This window comes from Cibotium barometz, chromosome 24 (assembly GCF_041138505.1).
Source record: "Cibotium barometz isolate CiBa-2024 chromosome 24, ASM4113850v1, whole genome shotgun sequence".
Classification (NCBI taxonomy): Eukaryota; Viridiplantae; Streptophyta; class Polypodiopsida; order Cyatheales; family Cibotiaceae; genus Cibotium; species Cibotium barometz.
The window spans coordinates 6,687,153-6,701,766 of NC_141069.1; the positions used below are offsets into that span (position 1 = coordinate 6,687,153).

Here is a 14,614-nt window from a genome sequence, read left to right on the forward strand (position 1 = left end):
TTTTGCTTTATTAAATTTATGATTAAAAATAAGATTCATCTTTTTTTTGGAAAATATTACCATAGCTTCGTTGTAATTTTTGAGAATGTTCAATTTTCTAACTTTAAATGAATATTCATAATTGAAATGTGATAGGAACTCCTCTTTTAAACTAAAATTTTATTGTGCATACATAGCATAATTATAAACATAATTATAATTAAATCTCTTGATTATTCTTAAATATCCATTCCTCATTTCCAAAAATGTTAGCATAACCCTCTTTCAACTTAAAATGAATTAATATGACTTTTCTTAATCATAAACAAGCTTAAAGAAATTAATCATCATTTTTAACTAGATTAAATCATAAAAATACCTAATCTTTTTCTCTAGCTTGTGAAGCCTAGAGTTTTGTTTAAGATAACGAGTTTATCATTAAGAACCATTCTTCTAACAAGGATCTAGCCATAAAGATGATTAATCTTTCCAAAAAGAGAGATTTACTAATAAAAACACTATAAAGAGAGATTAATCTTTCCGTGGTTCCCTGGCAGCGGAAGTAGCGTCGGCCTCCCATGCAGGGTGGGGATCCACACTCGAGGCCTCGCCAGCGGATGTCCGGACGAGAGACTAGCCCGGCCGGTTCCTCCGAAACCGAGCCCGAAAAAACTCCTCTCGCTTGGAAGGGCGATTCCACCATGGGAAAATCTTCTAACGGGGGAATTACTCTAACAAGTCAAAATCTTAACTAGTTAACTGATCTAACTGAACCTGAAGTCACATGGTTAGATCAAGAAGAGACTTGCACTTGGTCCATGGAATCAATGCTTTTTTCCTCCTTTAACGAGGCACAGCCGCCCGCTGATCCCCTCCCATAGAACAAGGTCTTCTTAAGACTTTAATCTAACTAACGTAACTAATCGCATCTTAATTATTTTGCAGGAATCCTCCTTTAACGAGGCACAACCCCCTCCCATAGAACAAGGTCTTCTTAAGACTTTAATCTAACTAACGTAACTAATCGCATCTTAATTATTTTGCAGGAATCCTCCAATCTCTTAGCCCATGGGTTAGCCAACCACCCTAGCCAGCCACCCGACCACTGTATTGGTGGGATTCCTTTATAAAGATTTGTTGTGTTTTGCCTGGGTACCGAGGAAAAGAGTTCCGAGGCCCCCTAGTTGGCGATTCATGCAAAAATTTAGGTAGGCATACCACGTACACACCCCATATGAAATTTCCATTTATAACAGATTCGGCTAGCTTTAAAACAATCCTTCAATAGAAATCATAATATTACTAATCATCATCCTCCAAAGTTCTGAGTCCATTGTATTACAAAATGTGTCCTCTGGACTCTCCGTTGAAGAGACCAGCTGGCCAACCAATGAGATCCAGTATCAAAATTTGATTCACAAAAATCTTTCCTTTTAGTCCATCTGAATCTTCCTCGACGTACGCATGGGTGTCTTAGCAATCGCGAGCCTGTGCATCGCCTAGTCAGAACCCTCTAGGATCCTCCTTAGGTGTCCTAGCACTTCACTGAGGGACCGCTTCGTCGGTCCTCGCCCATCGTACCAAAAGCACACCATTTTAATCGTATCAAGGCTAGTCAAGACCTCGGTAGGCTTTGCTCAAACGACGTCCCTTGATGACTCCCCGCCAGCTGTTCCAACGAACGAACCTCCTCTTAGTAAAACACATGCCAAATGCTTCCTCCAGCATTGTGATGTAAAACAGTCCTTTAAATGAAAAATAAAGGTTCCAATGCAAGTCAATTCCCAATTTAAGATTGGTTCTACAAAATCCCTTTTTCCATAAGTCCTAGATTCATAATGAGGATCCTTGATCCCTCATAAGGGAATCTACCCATCATTTTGTCTGATTGTCCAACTAGATTCTTGGTGAATTTGGTCGTCAAAGGAAAACTAGTTTAGTTCAGTGGTAGTCTATTCTATTTAGAAACTCGAATTAGTCTCACGAAATTTTACTTCATTCAGATCGAGAGATGGACAAGTAGGTTTACTGTTCGTCCCTCTCCTAGTCTAACCAATTTCATTTGGTTTAGTTCAAACAAGGATTCCCTTCACATAAGCATCTATTTTTGGGTAAATACAAATTTAGTGATTTAACCAATTAAAATATCTAAAGATATTCTTTCTGCCACATAGTTTCTCGACCTTAATTCCTTGGGTAGAATTATGGTGGAAATTCACCTTTTGACATTAATTCAAATCCTTCTTTTCTTAAATATCATAAAAATTCTTCTTTTGACAAAATACCAATATCTATTTTTTTAATAAACTTGAAATCCCTCTTTTTCTCATTTAATGAGTGTAATCTAAATATCATGGGAATTCCTCTTTTATCATAAATTAAATCTATCCATGCATAAAATAATGTCTCTTAAAAATTACATAAAAATATCCATTAACTCCATTATACTAGAAATTTCACTTTTCTCATTTAAATGATTAAATTCCAAATATGGTGGGAATTCCTCTTTCATCATTTAAATCTATCTATGCATAAAAATAAATTTAACTAAATTTTCTCTTAAAAATTAAATAAAAATCTCCATTATTCCTTTTTACACTAGAAATTCCACTTTTCTCATTTAAATGATTGAATTCCAATATGGTGGGAATTCCTCTTTCATCATTTAAATCTATCTATGCGTAAAAATAAATTTAACTAAATTTTCTCTTAAAAGTTAAATAAAAATCTCCATTAATTCCTTTACAATAGAAATTCTACTTTTCTCATTTAAATGATTGAATGCCAAATGTGGTGGAAATTCCTCTTTCATCATTTAAATTTATTTATGCATAACAATAAATTTAACTAAAATTTTACTTTAATTTTTAAATAAAATATCCATTATTTTAGTATTCTAAAATTTTTTCTTTCTCCATTGGAATAAATGGATTTCCATTGTCATGGGAATTTCTCTTTTATCATAAAAATGAATTACTAGAAATTTCTCTTTTTTCTAATTAACTATTTATGCATAAATATTCAAAATTAAATTTTCCATGGTTATGATGAGAATTATTCAATTAACCTAGGATGACTAATCCTAGAATATGGTAGGAAGTCCTCTTTTCATACTATGCATGAAAATGATTTATGTGTTAATATTTTTAAAATTTTGCCATAGCTTCGCTGCTACTATTATTACTCATAATTTTTAATCATTTTGAAAAGCATAAAGTTTAATAATACAATATGATAGAATAACTATCATTTGGATCATTATGTAATTATGGACTTGATTCCTAAATTTTTCGTAAATTAAGTAGCATAAAAGCATTAAAAAGCCACTTCTTTGGCCTCTAATTTTGACAAGCATTAAAAAGCCACTTCTTTGGCCTCTAAATTGACAAGCATAGAAATTACTTTTAGATTTGAGAATTACTTCATGAGAAGCATCATTTGAATATAGAATTGGTCATAGGAATGACCATTCTTTGGGGGAGAGAGAGATATGCTTAAAAACATTTTAATTTAAGCATAAATGGAAACTTTATAAGATTTATTCACTAAATTTCATTAGAGAGCTTCAATTGCATTAAAGAGCCATTCAATAAAATACTACTCAAGATTGAGAGGGGTTGAGAAGTGAGAAACATTTAGAGATTAAGAAAAAGACCATAAAGTCACACTTTACCTCTTATTTTGCTTGATTCTTTAGTCTAAGGAGAGGCCCCCAACCAATCAATTGGTTTAGTATGCTGATGAAGACTCCAAGGAAGGTTGAAGAGAGAGAGAGAGAGAGAGAGAGAGAGAGAGAGAGAGAGAGAATCTCCAATCTCTTCAAATTGTAGAGGATAATAGAAAATATGCTTAATTTAGAGTAATATTGGCATGGTCTAGTTCACAGATGAGAATACAAAAGAATGAGGGTCTATTAATAGGTGAGGGAGGCCACTAATTGATCCCAACTAAGTTCTAGAATTTTCCAGCTTCAGTTTGGCTGAATTTGGACAAGATTTGGACCCGTTTGGCTCCCTTTTTGATTTGGTTTGATCCAGGAGAGAGGAGAGATAAAAATATCTTATTATTTTTTAGTTTAAAACTCCTCCACACATGTGAAATAGGAGCCTCCTTGAAGGCTCCCCCTTTCCTTACCAAGGTTCATAATTCTTAACTAATAAATCCTGTACTCAGTCAACTCTTCATCTTATGTGAGCATTTACTCATTTTTGCGTATTTTCTTTTATTCATTGGATTTATCTCATTCCAACACTTGGATTAATCTTATTGGTCCATAGGAACCTTAATTGGACCATAATCTAAAATTTTTAAAAAATCTTAACCCTTAGGCTAAGGTCTTTTGAATCATTTTTAATTAATTTCAATTACACCTTGGAAAAATTATTTTGATTTTCTATTTCAAGGAGACATATTTTTTATATTTGTAGAATTTATATATCTAGAAAAATCTCAATATTGATTTACCACTCTCTAGAAATTTTTATCTCACTAGGCAAAACAAGGAAAAATAATATTTTCTTGTATTCAAAAACAGGGAATGATTACAGGGTAATGAAGTAAAGGCTTATTCATTATTCAAGCTGAGGGGAGAAATCTTACAATAAAGATTAGTATTAAACCATTTAAACATTATGAATCATTAGAAAGCTTGATTTCAAGAAAAAATCATTTAATTGAAAGCTTTCCAAGTATTAGAGGGGTTGGGAAGGAGATAACCATTGAGAAAGATAGAAAAACCATTGGATTAAGATTTACCTTTGAATTTGGCTTGATTCTTTAAAGAAAGAAGTGAAGCCCACAAAGAAAGCTTTGGCCACCAAGTTGGGGAGGGTAATCTCCAAGAGAGGATGGAGAATTGTGAAGCTCCAAAGCTTCCAAAAGGAGAGGGATAATAGAATTACACTAAAATGAAGATACTACTAGCATGTTATTACTCAAAGATGAAAATACAAAGGAATGAGGGTCTATTTATAGGTGACGGAGGCCACAAACCAAGTCCAACTGGGTTCAAGAGGCTTCCAGCTTGAGTTTGATCCATTTTGGATAAGCTTTGGACCAGTTTAGCTCACTTTTTGATCCAGTTTGAAGGAGGAGAGAGGAGAGATCAAATATCCTAATTTTTTTGAATTAAAAATGCAAAGTAATGATGAAAAAAAGGCACCTACTTCATGAGCCCTCTCCCTCCTTACTGAGGTATCAAATTTTGATTTTTTTACTAATTAACCTTAATTTTTAACTAATAAACCCAATACTTGGTCAACTCTTCATCTTATGTAAGGATTTACTCATTTTTGGGATATTTTATTTTATTCTTTGTATTTTTGTCATCCCAACACTTGGATTAATCCTATTAGCCCTTTAGAACCTTATTTGGACCTTAGTCAAAAAAATTTGACAATGTGGACCCTTAGGCTAACGTCTTTAATACATATATTCAATTAATTTCTAATGTACATCGAAAAATTATTTTTAAACTTCTATTTTAATTCATCCTAGATATTAGGAGAAAATTTGTATCCAAAATATCTCGATTTTGTATTATCTCTCTCTAGAATATTTTCTCTCTTTAGGCCAAAAACAAGGGAAAACAATGTTTTCTTGCATTTTGAAATAGGGGATGATTACAGGGGACTGAGATGAGAGCTTATACATATTTTAGGGCTGAGGAGGAATCTTACATCCTCTCCCACTTGAAAAATGCGAGATGTCCTCATCTCGCAAAGTGGGGATAATCCTTTACCAATTCTTCTTCTTTCTCCCATGTGGCGTCCTCTAAAGGGTAGAACTTCCACTTGACCAAAAATTCTCTGAGAACTCTGTTCCTGAGAACCTTCTCCCGAACATCAAGGATTTCTTCATGTTGGAGTACCATCTAGCCTTGAGTCTAAGAAGTTAATTGTTCATCATCCAGCACATGACTCGGGCTGGGTACATACTTTTTAAGTAAACTTACATGGAATACATAATTTATGTACTTTGAGATGGGGAGGCAGAAGAAGTTCATAAGCTAGATCTCCTATTTTCTTAGTGATGGTGGCGTACGGTCCACAGTATCTTGGAGATAGCTTTTTGTACTTCCCTAGAGATAAAGAACTTCTCTTGGGTCATACACAAATAAAAACCATATCTGCTTCTTCAAACACTCTCTCTGATCTCTTCTTGTCAGCATACTACTTTTGTCTATCCTGGGCAGCCTTGATATCCTTTGCAGATTGCCTGCATTTGCTGCTCCATATCATCAAGTATCTGTCTGGACATCTCAACCCTCATTAATGGGTCGGACCAAGTTAATGATGTGAGGCAATCTTGTCTGTTACTATAGAGCTTTGAATGGGCTCATCCCGATACTTCGGCTCCACTACATGTCAGTAGCTTAACCACTTCTTGGGCTCTCTGTCCCATAGCATGACCGAAGAATATCTTCGATTACTTGGTTTACTCTTTCAATCTGACCATCTATCTCTGGATGATAAGGTGTACTGAGATCTAAGGAAGTTCCTACTGCTTCGAAGAATGCAGTCCAGAACCTCGATGTGAACTTAGAATCTCTATTGCTCACTATTCTTCTGGGTAAGCCATGTAACCTGAAAATCTCCTTGAGGAAGACTCTGGCAACATCCACAGAGTAGGTTTCTTTTACTGGAATCAGATGGGAAATGTTAAGCACTGACGTACATGATTGAGTACATCCCTTTTGAGTCCTAGCTAGAAGAAGCTCGTCTTTACAGATATGTAGGTCTCTATGGACCCTGGATGTCCAGCTATCGGGCTATCATGGGCTTCCCTCAGAAATTTTCCCTTTGTTCCCTCGTCACATTAGGAATGCATAATTGATTGTTGTAATACATGTATCCTTCGTCCAATTTGTACCCAAGAACTCGACTCATTTCCTTAGGAGTCTTGCTTTCCTGCATCAGTAGGGTAGCAATAGGGGCAAAGAATCTGTCTTGCATGATTTTATCTCTTGTACCCGGGACAAAACCTAACCAAATTCTAAATTGGATCCCATCACTACAGTGGTTGGCAGTTGGCTTGTCTCATGAGAATATATTTTAAGTCCTCTTTAAGAATATTATTTTCCCCTCTTGAAGACCGCCGCTCGGGAACACCGCGAGCTTGATCGAGAACGTATGTTACTCGAGCATCAACGAGAAAAGGAGGCCATACACTTGAGGTATCAACAACTCTCTTCAGTCTCCCTAGTCATAGGTGTCACCAGCCAGCAGTGCGCAACAACATCAATCACCATCATTCGCAGTCAACCAGACAAAGTCCACTTAGCGGCTCCCCATCTCACTGGTGAGGCAGTCTCTTGGTGGCAGCATTGGTCTAGTATTCATTCAGACCAGGCCACAGGTGTCACAGCCTTTGACTGGGACATCTTTGTCCATGACTTGAAGACCAGATTTCTCCCGCCCTAGTTTATATGATAAATTAATGGTGGTTTCCAATCGTTAAGGAAAAATTTTATGAAAATTTATTCTTTCTTGGTCACAATAGAATTATAAATAGTTCTATTCGAGAATGATGGAATTTTATAAAGATAACTCTTTTCTTAATAATCCATTTGTGAATATGGTATCATTTTATTGATTTATTCACATAGAAATATCTTAAATTATTCTTTTCTCCATTTTGATCCTCAACATTAATATACCATAATTTTCTACATGATCTTATGGTGAAACCTTCTCTTTTAACATCGAAATTAATTTATGCATTTTCTAATTAAAGTACGATGAAAATTTTTTTTTATAAATAAAAATATCCATATTTGAAATAATCTAGAATATCGTGTGGTAATTCCTCTTTTTGCATCTAAATTTTTATCCATGAACATATATAAAAATAAATATAACAAAAATTCTTCTTTTCTCTATTTAAACAATTATGCATAAATACTATAAACGTATTTTCCATAAATATGACAAAAATCATTCTTTTAGCATAAAAATATATATGCCTAGAATATGATGGGAATTCCTCTTTTTGCTTTATTAAATTTATGCATAAAAATAAGATTCATCTTTTTTCTAGAAAATTTTGCCATAGCTTTGCTGCAATTTCTGAGAATGTTCAATTCTCTAACTTGAAATGAATATTCATAATTGAAATGTGATACGAACTCCTCTTTTAAACTAAAATTTTACTATACATACATAGCAGAATTATAAACCTACTTACGATTAAATCTCTTGATTATTCTTAAATATCCATTCCTCATTTCCAAAAATGTTAGCATAACCCTCTTTCAAATTAAAATGAATTAATACAATTTTTCTTAATCCATCATAAATAAGCTTACAGAAATTAATCATCATTTTTAACTAGATTAAATCATAAAAATACCTAATCTTTTTCTCTAGCTTGTCAAACCTATAGTTTTGTTTAAGATAATGAGTTTATCATTAAGAACCATCCTTCTAACAAGGATCTAACCATAAAGATGATTAATCTTTCCAAAAAGAGAGATTTACTATAAAAATACTATAATTAAGCATAAAGATTAGTATTAAACCATTTAAACATTATGAATCATTAAAAAGCTTGATTTCAAGAAAAAACCATTTAATTGAAAGCTTCCCAAGCATTAGAGGGGTTGGGAAGGAGATAACTATTGAGAAAGATAGAAAAACCATTGGATTAAGGCTTACCTTTAATTTTGGCTTGATTCTTTAAAGAAAGAAGTGAAGCCCAAAAAGAAAGCATTGGCCACCAAGTTGGGGAGGGTGATCGCTAAGAGAGGATGGAGAATTGTGAAGCTCCAAAGATTTCAAAAGTAGAGGGATAATAGAATTACACTAAAATGAAGATACTACTAGCATGTTATTACTCAAAGATGAAAATACAAAAAGGGAATGAGGGTCTGTTTATTTGTGAGGGAGGCCACTAACCAAGTCCAACTAGGTTCTAGAGGCTTCCAGTTTCAGTTTGATCCATTTTGGATAAGTTTTGGACCAGTTTGGCTCACTTTTTGATCCATTTTGAAGGAGGAGAGAGGAGTGATAAAATATCCTAATTTTTTTGAATTAAAAATGCAAGGTAATGATGAAAAAAAGGCACCTACTTCATGAGCCCTCTCCCTCCTTATCGAGGTGTCAAAATTTGATTTTTTTACTAATAAACCTTAACTTTTAACTAATAAACCTAGTACTTGGTCAACTCTTCATCTTATGTGAGCGTTTACTCATTTTTGGGGTATTGTCTTTTATTCTTTGTATTTTTGTCGTCCCAACACTATTAATCCTATTGGCCCTTTAGAACCTTATTTGGACCTTAGTCAAAAATTTCTAAAAATGTGGACCCTTAGGCTAAGGTCTTTAATACATATATTCAATTAATTTCTAATGCACATTGATAATTTATTTTTAAACTTTTATTTTAGAAAAATTCATATTAGATATTAGGAGAAACTTTGTATCCAAAATATCTCAATTTTGTATTATCTCTCTCTAGAATATTTTCTCTCTCCAGTCCAAAAACAAGAAAAAACAATGTTTTCTTGCATTCTGAAAAAGGCGATAAGTACAAGGGACTGAAATGAGAGCTTATACATCTTTTAGGGTGGAGGAGGAATCTTACACTTGCCCAGTTTTACTATGGGGAGGTAGCCCAAGCTGATTATGTATTATTAACAGACATTATATGCAATATTTCAATATTCGTAAAGACTATTGCTTGGGCTGCCTTAGAAAATTTTAGTGAAGCACACATGGGCTGGATAGAGGAAGGAGTTGACAATTATCTACTAGAGCTGATTCTGTAGTCCAGGACTCCGAGTACCTTCCTAGCAAGGAGATTGTAAGGTTCCCCCCTTCCAAAATAGGGGAAACACTTAAGATAGACCACTAAGTCTTATCTTGGAGAAAATTTCCTACTCATCAACACCTTGACCATGTAGAGATTCAAGGATACGATTCATAGGTAAGACCTAGTCCTATCCCACAGGGGAAGCGTGATCTTCTAAAAGTCAAATCGCCCATAGGGTAATTTATCATAAATTGGGCAACTACTAGACTTGATTTCTAGAGGCAACGCTTTTTTTCTCATCCATGCAAGGCACAGCCGGCTGACCTAGTCTTCTAGAATAGAGTTGCCCAAGAACCTAATTATCTAGCATAGGGCTTTCACTTAATTTGTTGGAAAGCTACCCGACTAGTTGGGTCCACCCGTCCATAGGATGGTGCCATCGGGGCATTCCATCCTCCCACTTTCCACCCTACTCACGCGTCAATTTGTTTTCTAATTAATCCTACCACACTGTTTGACATAAATAAACATGTTTCTTAATTACGGCCCTTTTCACAAGGTTTGTTAAAACAACCTTTTTACACAATACAATCATGCCAAAGACAAGATATAAAAGTTGATACGTGAATCAATTCCATACAAGCCAAACTGGCTCTCTTATTCTTTTCCTTTATTTTGTCGATGATCTAGAATTTGGCCTTCCAGCCATTTGGCCTTCTAGCCTCTACATGCTGGGTAAAACCCTACGGGACCATACACCTCATCGTCGACCACCGCTGGCAAGGACTCAAGCCGACATGTTGCCCTCTCAGGCTCCATCGCTTGATCCTCCTGCCCCTCAGAGGGATGTCTGCGCACTAGGGTGGGCTAATTCATCGCACTAGCCTGGGCCCTTAGAACTAGGCAGCATCACAATCACTCGCCTCAATCGGCGAACCTCATTCTCCCAATGGTATGAGGGATACCATGGGCCACTTCGGGCCTTACTAACGTCTCCATCGTCTGGATACATAAGCACAAGAATGGGGCCAGGGAGAAGTTGTACCTGTACCTTAATTTAACCAAGATAACAATCCATTTACTCAACTAAACCATAGGACTAGAATCCATGTTACCTTCTTAAGAAAACAATCCTTTTCACAAAGATTTTTGCATTTCAACTTGAGATTGTCGATAAAACATTCTTTATTTAAGACATATGCTATTGTTTAAAAGAATACAAACTTTAAATAGATCACTAATTAACAATTAATAGAGAAGCTGGGGCCATACCTCAACCCCTAAGAATGATATATAATTGAAAAATAAAATATGTATATACCTTATAGAAATTTATCGTTTATCGTTGCCTTTGCTCGTTAACAAGAGCTTTAGAACTTGACATATGAGAATAGAGTCTTCTAATACCTTCTCTTACGATTGCGATAATCCAATCATCCCCAATCTTTGTCTCCTCTTACTTGTACTGTGACTCTCCTCTCTTTCTAAGGTCTATAGCAAACTAGCCTTCTCTTACAGGGCTTTGGCATACTATTCTTTCTCTAAAAGAAAAGCTATGGAGTTTTGGTCTCTTCCCCCAAAAGACCATAGCAATCTAAGCTTATTTTCTAAGATATTAGATAAGAATGAAAGGATATATACATCTCAAACTCTAGGATTACCTTGAGGTTACTTGGCTGCTTTCTCACAGTTTTCTCTGTGTAGAGACCCTGACAGAAACAGAAAATTATTTTGGTCATAACTCTCTGATAAAAACTCAGAATATGGTCATATAACCAGTCAAAAGAACGGGAAGGCATCTGGTCTACAAGCCATAGTGGGCAAAATAGGCAAAAACGTCTGTATATAGCCACAAACGTGACATCTTTAGAAACGCATTGTTTTTCCACATTTTTAGTATGCATGGACTCTAAATGTGTAAAAGTACTCTAAATATGACCTCTTATTACCTAAATTTGAAATTCTATTTTTGGGGATACTTATCTCTTAATAGAACTATTCTTATGTTCTTATTTCTTTTAGGATTTTTGGAGCTAATATTTTTATTCTAACACTTTCCTAATGTTTCTAGCCTTGTTGTCTCACTCTTCTCTAATTACACTCTCTTTCCTTATTGAAATCTATATTAAAAGAGACACATACATACATGGCTTGGGAGGGACCTTACAGAGATATTAAAGAAGATGTTCGATATGAAGCTAGGGCATATGAAACCCAATTGCCTTCCGAGAAGGAGGCTGCAGCAATTGCCGACCGTCTTGGTTTGGCATATATGGGAAACTTATAGAGCCAAAGATTTTTCAAACTAAGAATTTGATTTACGTGGACTTTGTCGATTGTGTCGATTAAACATATAACATTGGTACCAAGTTTTTATATTTGAGAGCTTCCACTTCAAAGTCAAAAGGTCATCGAAAGGATGTTGCTCTCGCTCAATATATGACATTTGAATCATCAAAAGGTATGTGCAATTTACAACACTTGCTTAAAATTGACAAAGCAAGCAGTGACATGAGTCATGATTGATTACAATTTTAATACGCAGATCATTATATTTCACAAGGAGTTCTCAAAAGACAATGCAAAATTCCCTTTATTTGCATTCAAAGTACTATCCAGGTTTTGTGGTGGACACGAAGTGCCTTTAAATGCTGAGAAGGTGGTGCTTGTTGAGAAATAGTTTGCACTGTGGCGGGTGTTTGGTCAGGGGTATGGTTGCAAGCAATAAGATGCCCCTACTACCTGTCATATACATCGCATGCTATTGTAGCGGGATTTATAGACCCAGATACATTGTATCCATATGGAAAAAGATATCTAATAAGGACAAGAAAAAGCCGGTTAGAACTGTTGCCTCGAACGGTGAAAATGCCAAAAATAGATCTCCCGAGATGAAGAGGAAGAAGAGGAAAAGGAAGACGAAGAAGGAAGACCACTGCAGAAGATCAAGCCCACCTTATCTAGACCACCTTCTCCCAACCCTGACTCTTCCTTCTCCCAACCCTAACTCTTGAGCGACGCCACAACTGATGGCGCTCTCTCGCCAGTTGATTGATTCCAAGCGCATTGTCGCTTTTCTTTATTAATCAATTGTATTGCACGTTTCAATAATGAGCGACGCCACAACTGATGGCGCTCTCTCTCCACATTTGACTGATTCCAAGCACATTGTCACTTTTCTTTATTAATCAATTATATTGCACGTTTCAATAATGAGGACTTAAATGTGTCTTTTTGTTTTGCTTTGTGAATCAATTTCTTGTAAGTCCATTGATGTAAATCTAAAAGACTATTAGCTCGATTCTTGCCTCCACCATGTCTAGTGTGCTTAAAGTAACCTGTTCTTGCCATGTAATGTGACTTCTCCATGCCTTGAGTTGACTATATTAAGAATGAAGCATATGTCTTTGTGAAATATGGTGAATGATTATATAGTATATGCTGCAATCAATGACAAAACAGAAAAAAATTAGATGTATGTATTAGTTGGTCTCACAATATTGAGATTGTAGTAGCTTTTAAAGTTCTTACCATGTATGTATTAGTTGGTCTCACAGTATTGAGATTGCAGTAGCTTTTAAAGTTCTTACCATGTAATGAGTTACATGTTGTTCACTCCATCCTATAATGAATGCCTTCCTCCAAGTCTCTAATATGTTTTCAAATAATTTTATCTCACTATTGCTCCAGCTCTTTTTCTCCATAAATGCAAAGATCTTGTCAAGTAAAATCCACGCATCTGCCTTTCGATTTTGGATTGAACCTTCATTTCCAATGTCCTTGACTGCATTATGTAGATCTTTCCATCGATTAAACATTTTTTTCTTGTTTTTATCTCAATAGTCTTTGTGGTAGTATGACAAAAATCTTTTAGCTTTCACACCACTTATTGATGGTTTTTTTGGTACTTTGTTGTCCCCTTGTGACCGTTTGTCATCCTCCTCAATTTTCACATGCCCCCCATGCAAGCCAATGTCTGATAGCACTTTTTCTATTGCTTTGATTGCTTTTAAAGATTCTTTTTTAGGCTTTAACGTCCATGCAAAGCATATGTACAAATACACCAGCTTCTCTACAATTCTACATAGTGCATGTAATGTGCATATGTGCACTGTGGAGGATAGAGGAATATCAAGCACTGCTTTGAAATCTTTATCTTTTAAATGCCTATTAAGAGCTTTGTTCCATAGTACACGATCTAAAGTCTTGGCATTTGACATGAAATATAGACATGGACTCTTTGCATTTGCACCTTTGCTTATGTTATACATGCATTTTAAAGTCTTCAAATCACCTGCCATCATGTGCCATTCCACTTTATAGTCACCGAACCCAGGCACATGAAGGGCCCTTCCATTTTTTTGCTCACTAATCAATGATGGAATTGTAGTTTGATGAATCACCCAATGCAAAGTTTCAAAGTCTTCTGTATCCACCTATGTCATTAGGAAGAAGCTCATGTTTAATACAAGTTTCGTGTTTAAATTATTTCAACGTAAAACACAGTCATATTCAATGATAAAGAAGATGCCTCAAAAGATCCAAGCGGCAATATGTTATTCTCTGATTGAACACTAAAATATCTTGCATCATCTTTTGTAATTGATGTGTCTAAGGCCCTGGTCATTAGAGTGATAGTAACCCTCTCCATTTTTCTGTTCTTTAAATTCTCACACTTATCTAGTTTCAAAACAAATTTTTGAACTCCTTCACATTCTTCTCTTGACTAATCTCAAACAACTGAACTTTGTACCTTTGCAAAGCTTCAAGAGCAAAGAAAATATTGTTGTGCTAGTTAAAGAGTACCTCTCTGTCTTTAGCAACGAATGTTGCTTCAATATGTACTGGTGAACCAAGCCTCTCAAACACCTCTGAGTTCACATGT

The 14,614-nt window shown here is 35.3% G+C and overlaps 1 pseudogene; it reads right to left on the bottom strand.

Annotated features, from left to right (window-relative positions):
• Positions 1-13,280: 13,280 nt before the first annotated feature.
• Positions 13,281-14,356, bottom strand: LOC147624849 (uncharacterized; annotated as a pseudogene).
• Between the last annotated feature and the right edge of the window lie 258 nt (positions 14,357-14,614).